The sequence below is a fragment of the Notolepis coatsorum genome, assembly GCF_963971535.1.
Source record: "Notolepis coatsorum genome assembly, chromosome: 14".
Lineage (NCBI taxonomy): Eukaryota > Metazoa > Chordata > Actinopteri > Aulopiformes > Paralepididae > Notolepis > Notolepis coatsorum.
The window spans coordinates 113,586,260-113,610,677 of record NC_140178.1 but is presented as its reverse complement, the minus strand read 5'-3'; the positions used below and the strand labels follow the sequence as shown (position 1 = coordinate 113,610,677).

The following is a 24,418-nucleotide window of genomic DNA, read 5'->3' as shown; positions in this document are numbered from 1 at the left end:
GAATATTTAGGAAAGTAGATTTAGGACCACTTCTGTAAAGAAAGACTTCGCAAATAAACCATTTGGATATCTTTGCTTTGCACTGGAGCGGCTGTGGAAATAACTTTTCTTTATCAACGAACATACTACTCACGAGTAAGTAATTTAACCATTAGAGTGGATCGTCGGCCCTCACAATTAGGTTATGAACATATGTAAAACAAAGTATGGTATGTTTTGTATTATTATTATTATTACATATGTTGTTGTTTTTTTACATCTGTACTAGTCTCGGCTCTCAGACAATTGGAGAGCGCCGCCAACAGCGCCACGGATAGAGACCGAGAACTGTCTGTACTGACGGAACTTAAGTAATTAGTTATTTGAATTCCTGAACAAACACAAATGTGATTATATGTGCCCTGGGTTTTGTATTGAGTTTTCCAAAATAAACAAATATTTTTCTGAAACCAATAAGCAATATATCATTGTATAGGTCTAACTGAGCTGAAAACATTGATAGGTCAGATGGCATGAAGCTCTGTGGCCCATATATGATATGAATGTTGAATATGCTGCATATTGATCAATATTCATTGTTTTTTATTACTATTTCAATGTTTTGGGGACATTTATGTTTTTGTAACATGGCTGTATTGAAGGAAATAGTGTTTTAGAGTAAAATTACCAGTAAACACAGTCAACATGTAAACGGTAACCATGGCCAAAACATTTACATCATCTGAGTATACCTTTTTAAACGGTATTATAAATGTTGTATTTTTAATGTATTGTCACATTTACAGTTACATTTGTAGTGAAGAAGAAGGAGAACACATTCAGTTGCATTATTATCCATGGGATATTGGTTATAATGGTCATATTGCCTTTTAAATTAAGATTATGTACCAGGCGAGGGTAAAAATATGATGTTTTCCTTCATTGTATCTCCATTTACTCTGGAATGGTATATATGTGGGTTTACTTACACTGGATTCATATGTCCTACCTTGTTACCTATCAAAGGAGACCAGAAACATGGATATAGGCCTTATGGTTCAGGAGCTATCATGATTCATTTGGGGCATGTAATTTCGGACAGGAGGCCTGAAAAATATGCTTGGTAGTGTTATAAAAGATGCGATAGCACACATTTGGAGGCAACTGCTGCATTGCTATCACATATTTTCTAGCAGTAGGGGTGTATACCTTCCCAAAAATCACTATGTAAGTTAGTCCCCCAAGATGGTAACAACCAACCCTACTGGCTCACGGCCTAATAGGGTTACAGCGCTGGCAGACTGTGCCCAAAGATGGGTACAATGCATGGCGGCCAATGTGTTAAGCCCTGACTCAACTGGACTTCCCCTTAAAGGAGCACTTTAGCCGATTTCCATCTGGACGTCCAATCAGTGAGCTGTGGCCTCATCTCCACTAGCCAGGGTTTAGCTGTGCTGTGGCCTCGTCTCCACTGGCCAGGGTTTAGCCGTGCTGTGGCCTTGTCTCCACTAGCCAGGGTTTAGCCGTGCTGTGGCCTCGTCTCCACTAGCCAGGGTTTAGTCGTGCTGTGGCCTTGTCTCCATTAGCCAGGGTTTAGTCGTGCTGTGGCCTTGTCTCCACTAGCCAGGGTTTAGTCGTGCTGTGGCCTTGTCTCCATTAGCCAGGGTTTAGTCGTGCTGTGGCCTTGTCTCCATTAGCCAGGGTTTAGTCGTGCTGTGGCCTTGTCTCCACTAGCCAGGGTTTAGCCGTGCTGTGGCCTTGTCTCCACTAGCCAGGGTTTAGTCGTGCCGTGGCCTCGTCTCCACTAGCCAGGGTTTAGTCGTGCCGTGGCCTCGTCTCCACTAGCCAGGGTTTAGTCGTGCTGTGGCCTCGTCTCCACTAGCCAGGGTTTAGTCGTGCCGTGGCCTCGTCTCCATTAGCCAGGGTTTAGTCGTGCTGTGGCCTTGTCTCCACTAGCCAGGGTTTAGTCGTGCTGTGGCCTCGTCTCCACTAGCCAGGGTTTAGTCGTGCCGTGGCCTCGTCTCCACTAGCCAGGGTTTAGTCGTGCCGTGGCCTCGTCTCCACTAGCCAGGGTTTAGTCGTGCCGTGGCCTCGTCTCCACTAGCCAGGGTTTAGTCGTGCCGTGGCCTCGTCTCCACTAGCCAGGGTTTAGTCGTGCCGTGGCCTCGTCTCCACTAGCCAGGGTTTAGCCGTGCCGTGGCCTTGTCTCCACTAGCCAGGGTTTAGCCGTGCCGTGGCCTTGTCTCCACTAGCCAGGGTTTAGCCGTGCTGTGGCCTTGTCTCCACTAGCCAGGGTTTAGTCGTGCTGTGGCCTCGTCTCCACTAGCCAGCGTTTAGCCGTGCTGTGGCCTCGTCTCCACTAGCCAGCGTTTAGCCGTGCTGTGGCCTTGTCTCCACTAGCCAGGGTTTAGCCGTGCCTTGGCCTGTCTGGCACTCCTTTGTCTTAGAACCCCTCAGACCCTGGCTGATACAGCCACCTTTCACAACCTGGCCAGACCTGGCTGGAACTGTTTCATGGTTTAGCTTGTGTACCACAGTTGGTGGTGCACATTTTAAAAGGTTGCCTAGCAACTGTTGAGTTTACAAGAAATGCAATGGAGACACAAACCATACCATACCATACCATGCTAGACCATGGCTAGCCCCAGCCAGGCTGAACATGAGCTAATGGAGACACAAACCCAACCATACCATGCTAGACCTAGACCATGGCTAGCCCCAGCCAGGCTGAACATGAGCTAATGGAGACATTAGGGGGGTGGGGGGGGGGGGGGGGGGAGTTATCGATTTTCTTTTTTTGTGTGACCTGCAACAGGGCAGTTTTAAAACCAGAGTCAGTGGACAGACTTGTCTTTCTTGCCTGCAACTTAAAGTAATGGCTTTGCTTGTCCAAATGACAATACTGACCAAATTGAGATTTATTTTTCTCTTGTCCATTTATTTTGTTGCTTTTTTTTTTTTTTTTTTTACTTAAATTTTTTATTGACAGTTATTTAGACAGACAGCACTTACAAAAAATAAATAATAAAAAATGAAGAGACTAGTATCACAATAAAAACTAAAAGAAAAAACAGTGCACATAAATATTTACATGGGTATCACATGGTTAGTTGTCTGGTTCCCCTACTGTTCTTTTCTAGGTATTTGATACAAAGGCTGATTGTGTATCTCCCTTAAACAGGCATAAACAGGTAATTCCTACTCAAAGACAATAAATGCTGACTAAGGTTTGTATGTGTGATCTGGGTCCAGAGACCCTCCTTGAGTTTCTTTCTTCCCTTCTCCTTCGTCCTTTCTTTTTTTTTCTCTTGTTTATTAACTTTCACTTTGCCTTTTGTTTCACCCATACACAAACCACATCATCCCTGAATATTTAATATCACACCGTTAAACAGACATAAATAATAAGGTATAAAAGCATTCAGCACTTGTAATATCCCAAAAACAAAATAGAAAATATTAACTAAAGTACAGGTGTGTGACATGGGTTCATAGACCCTGCTTGAACATCTTTCCTCCTTTACCCTTCGCTCTCTTGTGTTGCATTTGGTTCTTCCTCTGTGATGTCGTTCTCGTTCCTTTTATAATCCTCCCACTTTCCCCATCTTTCCCCAAATGTCTCTTCCTGTAACCTCAGCATGTGTGTTATCCTTTCCATATCCTGTATTTCTTCCACTATTCCTACCCATTTTGCTATTGTCGGTGGGTCTTCCTTATACCACAGTCTCGTTATTGCTTTTCTGGCCGCTATCAACATTATCTTTATTAAATATTTGTCCCCCCCTTGTATTCCCTCGTGTGTCAGGTCTCCTAAGTAAAGCACCAGTCCTGTTTGTGGTATCCCGTATCCTAATATTCTGATCATTGCTTCCCCTATCTCCTCCCAATACCCCTTCAGCTTCTGACATCCCCAGAATATGTGCGTGTGATTTGCCCCCTCCTTCCCACACATCCTCCAGCATGCTTTTTGTGTTGGTGCATATTTTCCCTTCAGCTCTGGGGTTATAAAGAATCTGATTATGTTTTTCCATCCAAATTCTTTCCATATTCTCGATCCTGTTGTTGAATGTTGTACCTCGCATATGTTCCCCCATTCCTTCCCTGTTATTTCTATCTCTAGCTCTCTCTCCCATTTCTCCCTTATGTAATCTGTCGTGTGTCCCTTGCTGGTCATTATAGCCCGGTATATTGCTGATATTACTCTTCCTTGCCCCCCTTCGTATGCCCATACTATCATCTTTATTATTCCATTCTGTTCCTCGTCTTTGGCCCCCCTTATTTCTTTGTTGTAGTAGTCTCTAACCTGTAGATATCTGAAGTGGTCCCTGTTTTCTAGTCCAAATTTCTCCTTTAATTTTTGTAGTGTCTGCATTTCTCCCTTCTCTATCATTTTGCATATTGCTGTTGCCCCCCCCCCTCTCCCACCTTCTGAATCCATGGTCTAACCTCCCTGGTTTGAATCTCTTGTCATGTGCTACCCATCTCAGGACCCCTGACTGCTTCTCCAATTTGTGTGTTTTTACTACTCTGTTCCATATGGTCAAGGTGCATTTGGTGATTGGATCTAATAGTCCCTCTTTTTCTTTAAATAGTTCCCTATCCCCCACCAGAGCTTGTACCTTGTATCCCTCCCCTTCTTTTTCAATGTCTTTCCATCTTGCCTCATATCTGTCGTTACACCAGCACGTCACTGCTCTCAGTTGTGCTGCATAGTAATAATCTTGTAGGCTGGGTACTGCCATCCCTCCCTCTTCCTTTGGTAGTTGTAGTGTTTTATATCTGACCCGTGGTCTTCTCCCCGCCCATATGAACCTCGATATCAGTCTGTCCCACTCCCTGAATTGATTCTGTGGTATTTGTATCGGTAGTGACTGGAATAGGTACAGTAACCTTGATAGTATGTTCATTTTAATGACCTCTATTCTTGAATTGAAGTCCAAGGGCATTACTGTCCATCTCTCTAGGTCTCTCTTGATGTTCTGATTTATCTGTGTATAATTCGCCTCAAACAGTTTCTCCACCCCTCTCGTGATGTTCACCCCTAAGTATTTAATCTTGTCCATGTCCCATCTTATCCCGTACTGTTCTCTAATTTCCGTCGTTGGAGAATAGTTCCATGCTAAGGTCTGTGTCTTTGTCACGTTTAGTTTGTATCCTGAGTAGTGGCCATATTCCTTCAGTAGATCCATCAGTGCCGGGAAGCTCTTTTCTGGTTGCCTCATGTATACTATCACGTCGTCTGCAAATAAGCCTAGTTTATATTCCGTTCCCTTTATCCTTACTCCCTTGATGTCCTCGGTCTGCCTGATCAGTTGTGCCAGTGGTTCTATGAAAACGGCGAAGAGCGTCGGTAAGAGACAACATCCCTGTCTGGTAGCCCTCTCTAATCTGATTCTATCCGTCAAGCTGCCATTCACCTTAACCCTCGCTGTCGGCTCTTGATATAGCGCCTTGATCATCTTCATCGCCCTCCCGTTCAGTCCGAACCTCATCAATGTTTTATATAAAAATGTCCAGCTCACACTGTCGAACGCTTTTTCTGCATCTAGGCTAATCAGTACCGCGCTACCCCCTTGTTTTTGTATCTCCTCTACTATGTGTAATGTCTTTCTCACGTTGTCCTGTGTCTGTCTCCCTTTAATAAATCCAGTTTGATCTTCATCTATAATGTCTGGCATAAACGTCTCAAATCTTTTTGATATTATCGATGTATACATCTTGTAATCTACGTTGAGTATGGACACAGGTCTGAAACTACTACATAATTCCCTATCCTTCCCTTCCTTCGGTATCGTGGTGATTATGGCTTCCTTCCACGAGGGGGGCATTTTCCCCTCTTCCATCGTGTGTCTGAACGCCGCCCCTAACATGGGTGCTAATTCAGTTCTAAATGTCTTGTAGAATTCCGATGGGAATCCGTCGCTCCCCGGAGACTTGTTGTTTTTAGCTCTACTAATTGCATCTTCCAGTTCTTGTTCCGTAATTATTTTATTTAACTCTTCATTCTGTTCTTTCCCTATCGATGGTAACTGTTACGAAGGATCAGATTAAACCGAATATATATATTTATTTATGGATATATATTGAATAGTATTTGTATGTCGTTTGATATCCCTTGTATATTCCTTGTACGCCTACTATAGCCCATAATAGTTCATTCTCTTATTGGACAAAGGACCAGGCGCCAGGGGACCAGCCCCTGGCGTCAAGTTCAAAGGTACCGACGAGACATGTCCTTACTAGCCCCGGCTCCGCTCAGGGATACGGCTACCGAAATGAGAGTGGCACTATTTGTTCACCGTGCATATAAATATGGCGCAAGTAAATGTAGAAGTCCCTTACCCTTCTTCCCAACTTAGTAACAGAACGTGAAGCCTCACCCACGATACGACGTGCGGTGAAGTATGGCCTGTTTGGCCTTAGAATAGCATTGAGACCTCGTGCGAATTAATAACTGAATTGTCAGAGTTTGGCACTGTACCGTCGAGTGCGACGTATTTCTATCAAGTAATAATAGTCTATCGTGTATGGTGCATCGTGCGGTTAGAGTTCTAAAGTGACCAGCATCTCCAACGCTTCCTCGTGTTATCTAGAGTCTTATCCAGGTTGGGCCGACCACATGGCGCTTGCATCCGAGGAGATCTAGGCGAGGACCGAGGGACATGTACACTGGATTACCTACCCGACGACTGCTGAGCCCTATGCGGCTGGAATATATATTTGCTTTGGTACTGTGATTTGTGGAGCGGATAATCGCCGACGCCTGTGAGTGTTGGATTTACCCCCGAGAGGAGTCAAGTTGAGTCGGCGCTCAGAGAGACTGAGGTCGCCTAGCTTCTTCTTCATTGTGGAGCTACAGCCTACAAGAGAACCAAGGTGTATTCATCTGCGGATCAAGAGTCTATTGCACTGTCTTCTGTACTTGAAGTCTCCATAGATATCGTTGACCAGACGGTCTACTACCGACGGCTCTCCTACCCCCCCTACCGGCTTACAACCGGGAGGACCCCCTCCAGAATATCCCGCTATATCATTAAGTGTACCATAGATATAATTCCCTAAGAGCCAGGTTGTATACTTGCTTCCTGCGTAACCAGAGATTGGACATTCAGTGTTGATTTGCCTACGAGTACTCATTTGCCTTACAAGTGCATTCAAATAATAAATGTAAGATAAATATTCTATGTACCTTTTGCTCCATTAAATATTTGATTATTACCTTTGACTGGAACCGATTTCATTGTGGAAAGTGTTCATCATATTTAGATATCGTGTACTGTATGGCCAGTAGTTAAAGTACATAAAGCGGTAGTGGTTTAATGATACCATACTTATCAATACAGTCAGGGAATTGTACCCCTCAGTTACAATTGGTCCTTCGAGCCGGATGGTAATTAGTGTAATATTAATATAGTGGTATTAATATTGAAATGGCCTATGATGAACACTCCACGAAACGGTCCTCCTAAAGTAGAACGCCCGCAGCGTAGACGGCAGCCACCTCAGTACTTAGAGGATTACGCTGCCAGTATACTACCTAGCCTTCTACAAACGGTAAACGCGGTAAAAGTAGAAAGTAAAATTATGTCCGACCCTATCAACCAGGATACCCCGACCACAGAGGCCCTAGTGGGTTCTAATGTAACTGACCAAGCTCACGGTGGGGACCAGGAGGGAACTGACACGACTTTACCCCCCGCCAAGACCGAAGAAGTAGTCCCCGGAGAGCTCCGGGAGGAAGACAACCCTCCAGAGATGGAACTCTGCACGGAACAAGATGAGGAGAGCGCCGAGGAGATAGAGCTCCAAGACTCCCCGCAGGAGAACGCATCCCCAACGAGTACTGCCAGGAGCGGATCACCTCAACCAGCGTCTTCCCCCAGCGAGGCGGACAAGATGCTGGCACAGGCGTTCCTCGCCAGCCTAGCAGCCTCCACAGAGCGCGATCGGCTCCAAGCACAGACGCTTAGTGAGCGCGAACATTCTTCCATGGAAAGAGAACGCATTCAAGCGCAGCAACGGAGCGACGAAGAGCGTATACGTCTGGAGATGAGACGCCTTCAGACGGAAGAGAATATGGCAAGAGACCGGGCCGACACCCAGCGTGCCGCTGCCGGTGCCCAAAGAGAAGCAGATGTCACCAAGCGCGAAGCCGAGCGCGACAGACTACAAGCGCAGCTAATGGAGCAGCTGATCGCCAGGGCAACACCCCCTCCCTCCACAAGGGGTTCCAGGGCCTCGTCAAGACACGGGTCAAGGGCACCCTCCCCTAACCGATCAAGCGACCCTGAACTCGACCACCAGAGAGAGCCTATACCCCCCTCCGAACCCCTTCCCCGACCGGTCCCAGTGAGACCCAGCTACAAGGAAGGAACGGCGTACACCGCGGAGAGGCTAAATAGACGACTACAGGATCTAGATGACCTGACAGAGGAAGAAGAGGGAGAGGAGGAGAGTCAAGCCCGACAGCAGCACAGTACTCCACAGGACCAGGAGGTCCAGTACAGCCCAGGCTATACCCCCGCGGCTCTGCGCTACAGACCCCCGACTCTATTCACGGGTGAGCATGACGCACGACCAGTCCCGAGGAATAGCACCTGGACCAGCGGGCCATGGTACCCTGCCGGTACCAGCCCACCGAGAGGCGTAAGAGGAGACTCGCCTAGGAGGCCTCTCTTCCAGCGCTCACCGATGTGCCAGCCATCCACGGCGTCATACATTGGCACACCGATGTTTCCAGACTTCACCCATGAGAACCGAGCACAGTACACGGAGCTACGGATGTGCTTAGAGACAATGATGGTGGATGTAGCTGATGAACGCCACAAGTATGCTATCCTATTGAAGCACCTGAAAGTGCCCAGAGCGCACAACATAGCGCTAGCTTACGCCACCTCTACGACCCCATACACCGCGGCTCTAGCAGCACTAGACCAAAGATATGGACGTATATGGGATTACGTAATACAAGAGATAAGGCATATTGACCGCCTACCCCCAGCAACAGACAATCGCTCACTAGACGACCTGTCTATCAAAGTACAATCCCTGGTAGGGATGCTGGGGGCGCAACGAGAAAAGGGTATGCACGAACTATACGCAAACTCGAATGTCGAGAGGATTTTAGAGAAGCTGCCGCCCGCCCGACAGGAGCGCTTCAGGCGGCAAAGAGACCACCGTGATCCTAACGGTCCCGAGCCATCCCTCCTAGACCTAGCCGACTTCCTGGCGAGAGAAGTCAGCAGCCTACGGTTGGATACGTTCGTGCAGAGCACACCAAGCTCCAGAGAGGGACCTAGGAGAGCAAACGATGGCCGAAGATTGGTGACTGTCATGCACCAATCAGAATCAGTACCGAGCAGCAAGAACCACAGTACCCCCTCGATGAAAGAGAAGTGGAAGATGGTGTGCCCGTACTGCGAAAAGGAACACTGGTTGTCACAATGTGACCTGTTCAAGAAGATGACCGCTGAAGAAGTGAGTCACTGGATAAAGTCCAACAGGCGCTGTTACCGATGTGCGCGCAGTCACATGGCAGCCGAGTGCCGCCTAAAGAAGAGGTGTAGTCGGTGTGACGGAGCCCACCTAGATGTCCTACACGACAGTAACAGAAGAAAGCCTGCACCATCCAGCAGCACAAAGGCAAGTGTTATGTACATTGACCCGCTAGCAGCGGGGGCGCCCAGGTGCTCTTAAAGGTGGTCCGCGTAACACTGAGTTACCAAGATAAGGTCATGGACACTTACGCCGTCCTTGATGACGGGTCAGAGAAGACCCTTCTCCTCGCGTCCGCTGCGGCCCAGCTGGGGCTGCGGGGGAGCGAAAACCAGATGACGATTCGGACAATAAGAAGAGATCTAAAGACGATAAAGGGCGAGAATGTCTCCTTCACTATCGCAGCAAGCGGGCAGCCAGAGAGACGGTATAGGATTACTAATGCTTTCACCAGCCAAGAAATAGGACTATCGCAGTACACCTACCCCATCGCCAAGCTGATGGATAAATATGTGCACCTGCGTCAACTACCTATCCCGCTCATAGACGGTGCCACCCCGACCCTGCTGATAGGCTCCGACCATGCAGACCTCATAGTCCCGATAGACCGGGTCCATACAGGACCCAGAGGTTGTCCTGCAGCAGTCGAGACCCGCCTAGGATGGACATTACAAGGCCCCCTCGCCAAGTCTCTTAACCGAACAGCAGCCACTAGCTGCCTCCACTCCAGAGTGACAGAAGAAGACACCACTCTCCTGCAGCATGTCGAGAGGCTATGGACACTCGAGACAATGCCCTTTAAGAACGAAAAGAAAGACATTCGTTCTAAGGAAGATATTTACGCTATAGCCCTCCTCGAGCAAGGGACAAAGAGAGTCACAGTCAACGGAGTGATGAGATACACAACTCCACTCCTGAGGCGAGAGGGAATGCCCACCTTTCACGCCACAAAAGAAGCGACGGAGCGGTATCTATTGAACACAGAGCGGCGCCTAGCCAAAGACCCCGCTCAAGAGACTGTGTACCGCGCTGAGATTAACAAGCTAATCACAGCGGGACACATAAAGAAAATTGACATTAAAGAGGCCGATCAGACGACCGAATCATGGTACGTGCCGCACCACAAGGTCCACCACAACGGCAAGGATCGTATTGTGTTTAACTGCAGCTACCAGATCGGATCACAAAATCTGAATAAAGAGCTCTTGCCCGACCCAACACTCGGCCCCTCTCTACTAGGCGTGCTACTACGCTTCCGCCAGGACAAGGTGGCTATCAGCGGCGACATCAAAGGGATGTTCCTGCAGGTGAGACTAGTGGAGGAGGACAAGCCCCTGCTGCGGTTCCTATGGAGAGAGAAGATCGGAGATGAGCACCCAGCCATCTATCAATGGGAAGTCCTCCCTTTCGGAACCACATGCAGCCCATGCTGTGCTACGTTTGCACTACAAAAACACGTCGCAGAGGACCCAGCAGCAGATGAAGAGGTCCGACAAAGTGTGACAAATAGTTTCTACGTGGACAACTGTTTACAAAGCGTCTCGACGCCAGAAGAAGCCGAGGCTCTTCTACTCAAGCTCCGCGCCTCCCTGATCAAAGGCGGCTTTGATCTCAGGCAGTGGGCCAGCAGCGACCCGCAAGTATTGCGCAGCCTCTCCCCCGAGGACAAGGCAGCGAGCAGCGAGACCTGGATGGCGACCATCCCAGGAGAAGCCCAAGAAATGACACTAGGACTAGTCTGGCGCTTCAAAACAGACTCGCTCCATTATAGACACAAACCCCTGACCAAGGAGCAGGGAAGGTCGACGGCAATACCGACCACCAGACGGAGTGTATACAGAACACTCGCCAGACAATATGACCCGTTGGGATGTATTCTACCTTACACCACCAGGGCAAAGATGATTGTAAGAGCGCTATGGGACAAGGACCAGGGCTGGGACGATCCCATACCCGAACACCTTGCATCCACATGGAGAGAGTGGGAGACGGAACTCCGCTCACTCCCAGGTGTTAACATACGCCGCAGCTACTTCCCACCCACAGTGAGGCCAGAGACATGCAAGATGGACCTGCACGTATTCAGCGACGCCTCCGAAGTAGCCTACGGTTCGGTGGCCTACTTGCGTGCCCGAGAGGAGGGAGGAGAAATACATACTGCTTTCATCCTGGCTCGCTCAAGAATAGCCCCACAAAAGCAACAATCTATCCCGCGTCTAGAGCTCTGCGCAGCCCTAGCAGGAGCGCAGCTCGCCACGTTAATCCAACGTGAACTCACCATCCCGGTGCAAAGAACAATCTTGTGGTCAGACTCCACGACAGTACTCACATGGATCCGGTCTGATTCGTGCAGATACAAGGTCTTCGTGGGAGTCAGAGTCACCGAGATTCAAGAGTTAACAGAAGTAGCGAGCTGGAGGTATGTGGACACCAAACACAACCCAGCTGACGTCATCACCCGGGGAATGTCCCTGGATGACCTCACCCGTCACAACCTCTACAGTGACGGACCAGAGTTTCTCAAGCTCCCTGAAGAAGAGTGGCCTACACCCACCCCACGGGAGGCGAGTAAAGAGGAGGCCGAAAACAAGAAACCTATGTTCTGTGGATTGAACACACTCGTCTCCACAGACCCCGACATAGACGATTGCCTCACCCTACAGAGTGCGCAGCTAAAGACATTTCTGTGGCACCACCCAGAGGTTCAGCCCACGACTGACATTTCAGCAGCTGACTACGAAGAAGCAGAACTTCTTCTACTACAACGAGCCCAGAGAGACTCGTTCCCCGATGAGCTAGACTGTCTACAGGGAGCAAAGCCCGTCCCATCAGACAGCAGACTGCTCCACCTAGCCCCCGAGAGCGACGCCCATAGTCTCATCAGAGTGGGTGGTCGTCTGCGGAGAGCCCCAGACTTACCGGATGACGTCAAGTACCCGTTAGTCTTGAACAGCCGACACAAGGTCACAGAGCTGATCATAAAGAAATACGACGAGGATGTGCACCACGCAGGGGCAGAGAGAATCTTCGCGGAGATCAGACGTCGTTATTGGATACTGCAAGGGAGAGAAGCAGTGCGGCGCTTCCAGCGAACCTGTCTAGACTGTCGTAAGTGGCGAGCCCAGCCCAGTATACCCCGGATGGCTGACCTACCTCCCTGTCGCCTCCGACTCGGCGACAAGCCTTTTCACTCCACCGGTATGGACTGTTTCGGCCTGCTGTATATAAAGAAAGGAAGAGGAACCGAGAAGCGGTGGGGTATTGTATTCAAATGCATGACCACCAGAGCGATACATATCGAACTCCTTCCAACCATGAGCACAGACTCATTCCTTATGGCCTTCCGAAGATTCACATCACGGAAAGGAAAACCGTCTACATTATTGTCTGATCACGGGACAAACTTCAAAGGCGGAGAAAGAGAGCTGAGAGAGAGCTTCCAAGCTATGGGCCCAGAACTTAAGACCCACCTCGCTCCATCCCAGATTGACTTCCAGTTTAATCCCCCGAACGCACCTCACTTCGGTGGAACTTGGGAACGAGAAGTACGTTCTATAAAGACAGCCCTGTACGCCGTGCTTGGGGCCCAGACCGTGGCGGAAGAAGTCTTAATGACAGTCCTCACGGAGATCGAGGGAGTATTGAACTCAAAGCCCCTCGGTTACGTCTCAAGTGATGTAGCAGATGTCGACCCAGTCACCCCCAACACACTCTTGATTTGGGCGGCTGGACCCCGCGCTACCCCAGACAATGTACAGGCCTGAAGAAGCGAACGGCCGAAGAATGTGGAGGTACAGTCAAGTATTGGCTGACAAGTTTTGGAACAGCTTCCTACTCCACTACCTACCGTCTCTACAGACCCGCCAGAAATGGGTGAAAGAGAGAGACAATTTGACAGAAGGAACAGTCGTCATGATTATCGACCAGTCACTACCCCGAGCTATGTGGCCGGCTGGCCGCGTAAGCAAAGTGATCACCGGTGCCGATGGAAAGGTCCGAGCAGCTGAAGTGCTCGTCCAAGGGCGGACCTACACCCGACCCGTGGCGAGGCTAATAGAACTGCCAAGGCTCCCCGATACTATCGATGACGACCATGACCCCATGACTTTGTGAACTGACTGACCCTCACAGCGGACATTGAGTAGTGGACAGTGCGGTTAATCTGTCTCTGTTTAGCTAATTAGGTGGGACTAATTAGGGGGCAGCTGTTACGAAGGATCAGATTAAACCGAATATATATATTTATTTATGGATATATATTGAATAGTATTTGTATGTCGTTTGATATCCCTTGTATATTCCTTGTACATATACACGGAATATCCCTTTAGCCTACTATAGCCCATAATAGTTCATTCTCTTATTGGACAAAGGACCAGGCGCCAGGGGACCAGCCCCTGGCGTCAAGTTCAAAGGTACCGACGAGACATGTCCTTACTAGCCCCGGCTCCGCTCAGGGATACGGCTACCGAAATGAGAGTGGCACTATTTGTTCACCGTGCATTTAAATATGGCGCAAGTAAATGTAGAAGTCCCTTACCCTTCTTCCCAACTTAGTAACAGAACGTGAAGCCTCACCCACGATACGACGTGCGGTGAAGTATGGCCTGTTTGGCCTTAGAATAGCATTGAGACCTCGTGTGAATTAATAACTGAATTGTCAGAGTTTGGCACTGTACCGTCGAGTGCGACGTATTTCTATCAAGTAATAATAGTCTATCGTGTATGGTGCATCGTGCGGTTAGAGTTCTAAAGTGACCAGCATCTCCAACGCTTCGTCGTGTTATCTAGAGTCTTATCCAGGTTGGGCCGACCACATGGCGCTTTCATCCGAGGAGATCTAGGCGAGGACCGAGGGACATGTACACTGGATTACCTACCCGACGACTGCTGAGCCCTATGCGGCTGGAATATATATTTGCTTTGGTACTGTGATTTGTGGAGCGGATAATCGCCGACGCCTGTGAGTGTTGGATTTACCCCCGAGAGGAGTCAAGTTGAGTCGGCGCTCAGAGAGACTGAGGTCGCCTAGCTTCTTCTTCATTGTGGAGCTACAGCCTACAAGAGAACCAAGGTGTATTCATCTGCGGATCAAGAGTCTATTGCACTGTCTTCTGTACTTGAAGTCTCCATAGATATCGTTGACCAGACGGTCTACTACCGACGGCTCTCCTACCCCCCCTACCGGCTTACAACCGGGAGGACCCCCTCCAGAATATCCCGCTATATCATTAAGTGTACCATAGATATAATTCCCTAAGAGCCAGGTTGTATACTTGCTTCCTGCGTAACCAGAGATTGGACATTCAGTGTTGATTTGCCTACGAGTACTCATTTGCCTTACAAGTGCATTCAAATAATAAATGTAAGATAAATATTCGATGTACCTTTTGCTCCATTAAATATTTGATTATTACCTTTGACTGGAACCGATTTCATTGTGGAAAGTGTTCATCATATTTAGATATCGTGTACTGTATGGCCAGTAGTTAAAGTACATAAAGCGGTAGTGGTTTAATGATACCATACTTATCAATACAGTCAGGGAATTGTACCCCTCAGTTACAGTAACTAGCTTCTCCAGATATGTTTCTATTTCCTCTTCTCCCGCTGCTTTTGGCTGTGTGTATAATTTCTCATAGTATTCTCTAAATGTCCTCTCTATTTCAGCTGGGTCCCTCAATATTTCATTAGTCTTTGTATCCCTTATTGTGTGTATCGTGTTCAGCTTCTGTTGCGTTCTAATTCTCCTAGCCAACAGTCTGGTCGCTTTTGGTCCCCCTTCATAGTACGTTTGTTTCATGAACCTCGCTTTCTTTTCTATTTCCGTCAATAATTCCCTATTTATCCTGGCCTTTACTTCTTTGATTTCTCAGAGCGTTTCCTGTTCTTTTGATATCTGGTGTCTCCCCTCTAGCTTCTTTAGCTTCCCTATCAGATTGTTATATGTGTCACCTCACAGCGCTTTATGCCAGATCTCTACATTTTCATTTTTCAGATTATTCCAGATTGCTAAAGTACAGAATCTAAGCTTTCAAATGATGTGTCATATGTTGACATCTGAGAATGTTTTGAACACGATGTGCCCAATTATAACTTCTAAAACTGGCTGTGTTCTAGATTGCCTAAGAGGTGAAAAGGTGTCTCAAAGGAAGGCAACTTTTCACACTTCAGACAGTTTCAACTGGGCGTCAACAAACCCCCTCCAGCAACGCCCCTCACCTGAATAGCATTAACATAATTAAGTGCTGCCATGGCAGTTATCTCTCCTCAGGACCCGATCTTCATTCTCTTGTTTGTATTGAGCTATAGACATTATTAGCATAGTAGGTAGTAGTAGTAAGATGGATACTAGTAAAAGATGGTATGAAGGTTAGTAGTTTCAGATATTAATTGAAGTTAATTTGGCTCGTCTTCTGCCAGCTTGTACAGACAGGAGCTTAAGCACAAACCAAAGTGCTTTAATAAAATTAAATAGAATAGAATATTTCTAGAGTCTTTATTGTCATTATACAGACAGCGTTATATAGCTCAACAGTGCACAATTAATAAACAATAATTATTATTAGGAAGATACAATAAAATAGTCCATTTCTATGTACCCCCCCCCATGCTGCTTTGACACCAGAATTTCCCCAAGGGGATTAATAAAGGATCATCTTATCTTAGTAGGTAACATCACAATAAAAAATAAACAATTTTAGGAAGATAAAATAAAAGTCAATGTCTACAGTGTACAAAGCACCAGTCGGGACCAAACTTAGTGTGGCCTGTAATTAGGAAGTGGAGACCAAGCTGCAGGTGCTGTCGGTGGAGTGTACGCCAGGCACAATACCACAAGACGTAGTTCTTGTTTTGGCCCGAGCAATTGTCGCAGTGCAGGTCGACTTTCGTTTCTCCAACGCCGTAATTGTTGAAGTAATGATGCAGATAGCTGATCACAGCATTGCTACCTGTAATGGGAAATATTAAAGGACACAATGAAAGGACAGTTTACAGACAGATAAAGTGACCAAGAGCTCTGCTATGGCTGGGAAGATGTTGGTATCTTGGAGTCTCTTACCCTTACTCGTGGCCATCCCTTCGTCAATAAGGTAATTCACCTGCTTTGTCAGCCCTTCACAATGTAGCTCTGCTATGGCTGGGAAGATGTTGGTATCTTGGAGTCTCTTACCCTTACTCGTGGCCATCCCTTCGTCAATAAGGTAATTCACCTGCTTTGTCAGCCCTTCACAATGTACGCCAAACAGGCCACACTTGCGCGGTGTTGCAAAATACATCGGCCCAACTTGAAGAGGGTGAGAGGGGTAGTGTACCTGGCGGAAGAAAAATGATACATTGAAATAATGTTGTAGTGTAGTAGTACAGTAGTGCTGTAGTAATTGTGATGGTGATTGTCATTTTAAATATTACACAACATGATGTAATGCTGTAATACAGCAAACAAACGATTTTTGTCAAGTAAGTTAACAACAAAAAGCTACATTGTAATAGGATCGGATTCTCACCTGCTGTGCATAATCAAAGCTGTAGTGCATTGTGATGTCTTTGCTTGCCGGTGTGGCAGGGCCTAGACTCAGCTGCAATTCCGCACAGGTCTTTTGGGTGGAAGCAGTCATAGCCTGCAACAGCTTGCGCTCTCTCTTAACACGGGCCAGATGTTGTAATTGCACCTGCAATTTTTCTGTCTGCAATTTATCCGGCTTGCCAGCCGCTTGACTCAACTGGTAGTTGTTTTTGTAGCATTCCCAACACAAATCTGTCCTCGGTTTGATGATTGTTATCTGGGGCAGAAGGGTTTTCCACAGCTGAAGAAAGCTCCCCTGACCAACAACGCGATGTCCTAGAATAAAATAGTAATAGTACACATTACATATACACAATGCCAGAGGATGGCTACTCAGGAGGACTGGTCTATGCTGCAAATTTACACAATTGATGTGTAAACACGAGTGGTTTATGGAATGTTAGATCGTTAATGTCTTTGTCTTGGTAATAGTACACATTACATATACACAATGCCAGAGGATGGCTACTCAGGAGGACTGGTCTATGCTGCAAATTTACACAATTGATGTGTAAACACAAGTGGTTTATGGAATGTTAGATCGTTAATGTCTTTGTCTTGGTAATAGTACACATTACATATACACAATGCCAGAGGATGGCTACTCAGGAGGACTGGTCTATGCTGCAAATTTACACAATTGATGTGTAAACACAAGTGGTTTATGGAGGGGGGCTTGAACTTAAGTGATGTCAATAAGTACATTGGAGATATTGTATTGTGAGAAGGATATTTGATGAAAGCAGCTTGGCTCCTTCAACATTGCATTTCGCAGATCATGCTTATTATAGAACAGTAGAAAATGATCAACATTATGGAATGTTGCAGTCCAGGCGGCTGTACCTCATGTCATGAAATAAATTAATAAATAACAAACACACATACCTGCTTCCTCCCCAGCCGGTTTGTATTGACGCCAGAGTGCCGCTTTTGTCAGATTGCTTGGAAGTAACTTGGCAGTGTAGTCTCTGTGGCCAGGATGTCTACCAGGCAAGACAATAGAATGGACCTCTGCATAATTGGTGAGAAAATCCACCACACGTTGACAGTCGTCTTTACAGAGAAACTTTTTGTGAGTTCTCGGTTGTTTTTTCCTATCACGTGGTGTCATTCCATTTGTCTTGTAGTGCTTGATAATAGCTTTGAGAAGTCCACAGCTTATCCTAAACAAAAAAAAATGTGAAATCATTATTATACACACATACACAGTCCCTGCTAGCTAGAGCCAATGATAATGTCTTCAATACAGTCACGTGCTTTGCACTATATAGAATATTATTGTATAGTACTGTAGTTCTCTATAGTTCTCAAAGAACACCTACGGGAGACTGCAATTCAAAACTGGCCCCTACAAATGTCAGTATTCCAATGTACAGCCCCACCCAACCCACCTACCCAACCTCCTCCAATGTACAGTTTCTATGTCAAATGTATGTGAGTATTCCAATGTACAGTGCCCCCCCCCTACCCAACCCCCCCCCACCTCCAATGTACAGCCCCACCCCACCTACCCAACCTCCCCAATGCACATGTTTCTATGTCAAATGTATATTTTTTAGTATCACAAACAGTACTGTATTTGAAAATCTGGTATGTCATAAATGTATAGATGTAGCAGTACTGTCTATCTGTATGTCATGTGTGTCATATGATGAATTGAAAATGGGGGACCCTGATGGAAACAAGACGAAAGTCTTTCTCAGGTCTGCATCCTCTTAACAATTGTATGTATTGAGCTGTACTGTACTGTACCCATTCTGCAATCTGTTAATAAACTTAATCAATCAAGGGTCTGCTATGACATCACTACTATGACAACACAATTCAGAATGTTCCAGAATGTATACTAGCCTGTACTAACCGGTCATAGTTACACATGCACACAGAATAATAATGGCACTTACCCATGGAGAAAGCAGAATGTTGCCCGGCAGACCACGACGTTATGGAATCTGTACACTGTCCGTGAAGCTTTGCGAATGGTGTTTACTCTCTTCGTGCTCTGTGTGACTTCAGAATCATTGATGCCTGTTTGTATAGCCGAGAGCAGACACATGTCCCTCTCTTTCGGCGTCAATGAGGCCATGTCCAGTCTGCTATTGTATATCAATTCTTCCGACAGTTTTGTTGTACACGACAACGCCTGCCGTTCGGAATTCTCTTTCCGCTCTTTATAGCATTTGCAATCAAACGTTCTTATTTTTTTCAATTCTTCTTTGGTGTCACTGTCTACGGTTACAACAGACACCATATCTGCGACATGTCTCATCGTTAATTCCGTTGAATAGCCCGGTGTGACGGTCCCGCTGTGAATAGAATCATCCTCTAAATCTGATTGATCCGCGCGCTCATCTTCCTCTTCAAAATCATCAGCGCGCTGCGGTATCGGATCGATATCAGGCACTACTTCGTTTTCCGAATCTTCTTCTTCATCTGAAGAGTCCGGTTTGGGCGGTGGTTCGGGGACACCTGGGTGAAAATAGTCCGTTAAGTACCCACTCATTAAATGCGATCCATCGATGGCTCTCCCCGCAGCAGATATCTTGTTGAGTTCAGCAGCGATCGTCTTCGCATCCATCTCTCAATCTCAACGCAAGACACATTAAAAGTGTCACCAGATGCCAACAGGTGTATGTATAGGTATTGTGGGGGCGTTGCGCTCCGGGCTGGCTACCCCCCCAAGGTTTAGATTCGATTCAAATGCAAATTGTTATTACGCCTCCCGTTCCACTGAAATCATGTCGTGAACAGCCTACTTTTAAACAAAGGTTGTTACTATTTTTAAATATTCTAACTGTTCGTTTTTATAGTATATATGTGCTTATACATTCAATTTATAATAATATATAAAAAAAAAAAAGACAAAAAAAAAAAAAAAAAAAAAGTTTTCACGTGTAGACGAAAAAGGGGCGGGCCGAGTTGTGGTCGCAAGCGCTGCCAAGTGACACATATGTCTCCGTTCTGGCCTTCTTCAGCATTGCTGTTTTTTCCATCAATTTCCCCCTTATCACTACCTTCAGTGTGTCCCATAGAATGTTCGGGTCTACCGCCCCGTTGTCATTTTCTTCCTTATATCTGGCTATCTCCTCCTTGATCTGACTCACCACCCCTTTGTTATTTAATATTCCTACATTTAGTCTCCAAATCGTGTTCCTCCGTCTCCCTTCTAGATCTACTGTCAGATATATGGCACTGTGATCCGATATGTCCGCCACTCCTATACTGCTCTCCCGTGCCCTGTAACTGTCCCCCGTCGTCATCAAAAAGTAGTCTATTCTTGCATACGTCACGTGTGGGTGTGAGTAATGTGTGTATTCCCTGTCCATGGCGTGCATCTCCCTCCAAACGTCTGTAATTCCCATTTCCGTCATCTGAATATTCATATATCTACTGATGGGCGCCCGTCCTTTTCTAGTACTCGTGGTGTCTAGGTCGTGATTCAGTACTACGTTAAAATCTCCCGTACATATCAATATCCCTTCTAGTTCCATCACTATCATGTCAAAAATGGTCTCATATAAATCCCTCTCACTCTCTGGGGGTGCATAAACATTTACTAACGTAACCATTTGGCCCTCCATTTTCCCCTTCACCAAAACAAACCTTCCCTCCTTGTCTCTTACTTCCTTGATCAATTCAAATTTGACTGTGTTTTTGATTAACGTGATTACTCCTCTCCTCGGGTTTTGTTCAAAGGAACTATAGTATGCATTTTCATATCCAAATCTCTTCAGTTTCTCATGACCCTGTGCTACCAAATGTGTCTCCTGCAGAAAAATCACTTCCATCTCACTTTTTTTACATTTCAACATCACTTTGCCCCTTTTTATCGCATTATTCATTTCATTAACGTTTAACGACATCATTTTTATACCTTTAACCCTTGTCATATTTCTTCTTCTTTCGTCTGTCAGTCCCCCCCATGTCACACTCATTCCCCCCTCCGGTTGGAGCCTCCGCTCTCTTCACCGAATACATATAATGATTAACATAAATAAAAAACATAAACTTTACATAAAGTGCTCCCAAGGCATTCGGGGGGTCCCTGTGTCCCCCCCTGTCCCCTGCTGGTGGGTGAGGGGTAATTGCCCTCCTAGTGAGGGGCCCCCTCCTGACGGCTTGGGGGTTTGAAACCCTTGCCCCCAATCGCTCGTCATATTTGTCCAGCTTTCTTACTGTTTTTTTTTTGCTTTCGAGCTCCTGGTCAAAAGCGCTCTGTCCTTCCTTTTGATCAAAGACCCTCTTTTCTTGGTCCCTCTCAATGTGACTCATATGTTTCATTGTCCCTCCTTCCTCCCATATCCGTGTGCGGTGTCTCCCGTGTACCCCTTATTATTTTCTTTTCCTCTCCTCTATTTTCTATGTGATGTCCATTTATCCCCTTAATCCCTCCCAACTGTGTTACTCACAGCGTGTTTCTATGTATCTGTTTCAGTATGGTCTGTGTCTCGCCTATCAAACCTAGTTATATTTCCATTTATTTCCTCCATCAGCTTGTGTATTATGTGTCCATGTATACGTTACGTTCATTTCTATATCCTGCCTCTACCTGGGAATGTGTGCTTATGCATATGTTATTTCAGTTTCTATACTTTGTCTCTATTTGAATAGTTTTTTCAATCTCTTGTGCGTGTACTCATCCGTTCGTCTCCTCCCGCCTCCTCTCCGTCTGGCCTCCTCATCCGTCTCCGTCCTCGCTCCGTCACGTTTCACCTCCGCCTTCTCCTCTCTCCTCCCTCCGGTTTCGGTCTTCCACTCTGATCCACCTGCGGGCTCCTTCCAATCTCTGCTGCAGGCTCCGCGTCTGTTCCTCCCGCCTCCTTCCTTCTCCGTCCTCCGCCATCCTCATCCCTCGCCGTCTCATCTCTCGCTCCGCTTCTCGTGCCGTCGCGTACATCGCCGCTCCTTCCTCCCAGTGAATCCTTAGCGAGGTCATGGGTGACTGGAATCTCATTCCGTTTTCTTTCAGGGTTTTCTTCAGTCCCGCGTAGGACCTGCGTGTTATCGCTACCGCTGTCGAGTAGTCGTGATCAAATGATAGTCTTTTCCCTTCGATTTCAATCCTCTTAGTCCACGCGGTTCTGAGTACCAATTCCTTAACCTCGAATCTCAGAAAGTTAATAATCACCGCCCTCGGAGGTCTGTCCGGTTGTGGTCTCGGAGCCAACGCCCTGTGGGCCCTCTGTATCTCCATTTTTTCCAGTCCCGTTTCCTTAATTTGTTCTTTGATAAGCTTTTCCACATATAGGGTCACCGATTCCCCTTCGACTCCTTCTTTCAGTCCCCATATTCTGATGTTATTTCTCCGTGACCTCCCCTCCATGTCCGACATCTTTGTCTCCATCTGTTCTTGTTTCTGAATCACACATGTTAATACCTCGTGTATCTCCGTGTTCCATTCCTCCGCGTGAGCCGTCCTAGTCTGTAACTCGGTCACGTTTCTGTCCTGTCCCGCCATCTTCTCCTCCACCCTTTTGATTTCTGTATTCATTTCACCTCTGAAGTCCTCCTGTTCCTTCCTCAATTCCTCCCGTAGCTTCCCAATATCATTCCTTATCGTGTCCGTGTTCAGTTTTATCGCCGCTGTTATGTTCTCCAGTATCCCGGCCTGCATGTTCACAGCCCATCCTGGCATTCCCGTGTCTGCCTCGGCGGTACCTCCCCCTTCTTTCGCCTGGCTTTTCTCGGCTTCGCTCCGGGGATTCTGTTTCTTCGGATTCTCCTTCTCGTATGTTCTCCATTTCTATTTCCTTCACAATCGTTGTCTCTTCCTTACTTCTCGTGAGCATTTTCCTTTTTAATTACTTTTCGGGTCTTTTTTTATCCGTTTTTTCACTCATTTGACCAGGAGCTCTTTCGCACGTGTGTTACCCGTCTGCTCTCATACCGGAAGTCCTATTTTGTTGCTTTCTAATTAAAAATACAGTTTGAAACCGTCTGTACACAGTAGGCTATGTGTGCTAGCAGAGCTAGGCTATGTGTGCTAGCAGAGCTAGTCTCCAGTGACGAGTCACGGTGCACATGTGCGGTGGTTTGTCCACAAAAAAAGCGCCAAAAGATAGAAAAGAAACTAGCAGAGCCAGAACTGTTCAACTCCCCTGGAGCCACAGCCAGCAGAGAAGCCGGTTTACTTCAGCTTTCAAACCAGCTGCAGCCTGAGAACTGGAGTGTGAGGGGATGTAACACTAAAGATGGCGGCAACGACAAAGAATTGCTGCAAAATAAACATACATCTGTTGTTAATTTTTTTTTTTATACTTATAACAATATCGATAATATAGAATATCGAGTGATATGATATTGTTATCGATATCGTTATCGCGATATAATTTTTGGCCTTATCGCCCAGCCCTACACAAACCCAACCATACCATACCATGCTAGTCCATGGCTAACCCCAGCCAGGCTGAACATAGCTAATGGAGACAAGGCATACGTAAGATAATAGCTTTGCGGCCACTAGACCACTGGTTAACGTATTTCATACAACTTGGTGTCCAAAAAACGTGAACTATCCCTTTAAGACGGAAGAGAACAGACATGTTAGAAAGAGCCGTGTTTAATAGGGAGGTGTAGTGGTTACGTCATTGCCTTTTTTGTGTTCCACCCTCTGTTCCAACGCAAGGTATTTCCCCATTGCCCATTTCTAAATAGTCTCGTTTAAAACAAATAAAGCATTAACATTTGCATGGTGCTTATTCATCCACAATCTATAGCTCAACATGAAAATATTCGCAATTAATCATTAAAAAAAAATCGCCAAATTTTATTTCAACCAAAAATGCTTTAAAGGAAAACTCCAACATTTTCGGAAATTAGCTTATTTGCCATCTACCCTGGAGTTAGACAAGAAGATGCATACCTTTTTCTTCTCTGTGCATGCAGTAGGAGTAGGAAGACATTGGGAACTAGGCTAATGGAGGAACCTACTTCCAGTGACTGACGCTAAGCTAGGCTAACGGTGCGCGTCTTCCTACTCCTACTGCATGCACAGAGAAGAAAAAGGTATGTATCTTAACACTCAACATTTTGGGAACCCTGGAGTTAGACAAGAAGATGCATACCTTTTTCTTCTCTGTGCATGCAGTAGGAGTAGGAAGACGTTTGTAACTAGGCTAATGGAGGAACCTACTTCCAGTGACTGACGCTAAGCTAGGCTAATGGTGCGTGTCTTCCTACTCCTACTGCATGCACAGAGAAGAAAAAGGGTATGTATCTTCTTGTCTAACTCCAGGGTAGATGCCAAATAAGCTAATTTCCCAAAATGTTGGAGTTTTCCTTTAACAATTATGATAGAAGGGAACTCATTTTGTGCAAAAATGGAAAGCTTTTCCATTTCCATGCGTCAGAATTGTTACAATAGCCGATAATCCATTT

General features: G+C 46.4%; 1 protein-coding gene across 1 annotated transcript in view; it reads left to right on the top strand.

The window, feature by feature from the left end:
• The window catches only part of tanc2a (tetratricopeptide repeat, ankyrin repeat and coiled-coil containing 2a), a gene marked incomplete at its 3' end in the record, with an annotated part of 261,579 nt that overhangs the window by 156,218 nt on the left and 80,943 nt on the right, over positions 1 to 24,418 (top strand).